The sequence below is a fragment of the Vulpes lagopus genome, chromosome 2 (genome assembly GCF_018345385.1).
Source record: "Vulpes lagopus strain Blue_001 chromosome 2, ASM1834538v1, whole genome shotgun sequence".
In the NCBI taxonomy this organism is placed as follows: domain Eukaryota; kingdom Metazoa; phylum Chordata; class Mammalia; order Carnivora; family Canidae; genus Vulpes; species Vulpes lagopus.
In genome coordinates this window covers 153,143,482-153,144,181 of record NC_054825.1, presented here as the reverse complement: position 1 = coordinate 153,144,181, position 700 = coordinate 153,143,482, and positions in this window count along the sequence as shown.

Genomic DNA, 700 nt, shown 5'->3' with positions numbered 1-700 from the left:
AACCCCACCCATGAGACCCCCCCCCCCAACAGATGTACATCGGTGGGTCATGTGCTTGGGGGATGACCCACAACCAGTGTGGGAAGAGACAAAGGATGTCTCCAACGGAACTTTTTTTTTTTTTTTTTAAGATTGTATTTATTTATTTGACAGAGAGAGAGAGAGTGAACGAGATAGCACAAGCAAGGGGAGCAGCAGAGGGAGAGGGAGAAGCAGGCTCCCCGCTGAGCAGCTAGCCAGCCACTGCAGGACTCGATCCCAGGATCCTGACATCATGACCTAAGCCAAAGGCAGATGCTTCACCCACTGAGCTCCCCAGGCCTCCCTCCGAAGGAATGTGTACCTGCTAAGGCAGATGCACAGGATTCCAGGGGTCCTGCCAAGACTGCTGCCCCCCCCACCCCCACCAAAGTACCAACATCGAGGCCGCCCAGCTCCAGAGAAATCCCCGCAGAGGACTTGCCCGTGGGCTGCAGGCAGCAAGGAAACTTAATGCTTCTTTTGCCTTGCCTGAAAGCACATCAGGGATCGCCAGCAAAAACCTCTGGACACACTGTCCCCATCCCAGCCCCGCGAAGAGCCTGTCAGCCTCCTGCCCCGCGGTGTGCGCTCAGAAGGAGGTGGGAGACAAGGAGGTGCAGACCCTCCCCGGCCCGCTGCACCCCCCAAAGGATCGGCAAAAACACCACCACCTACTGGC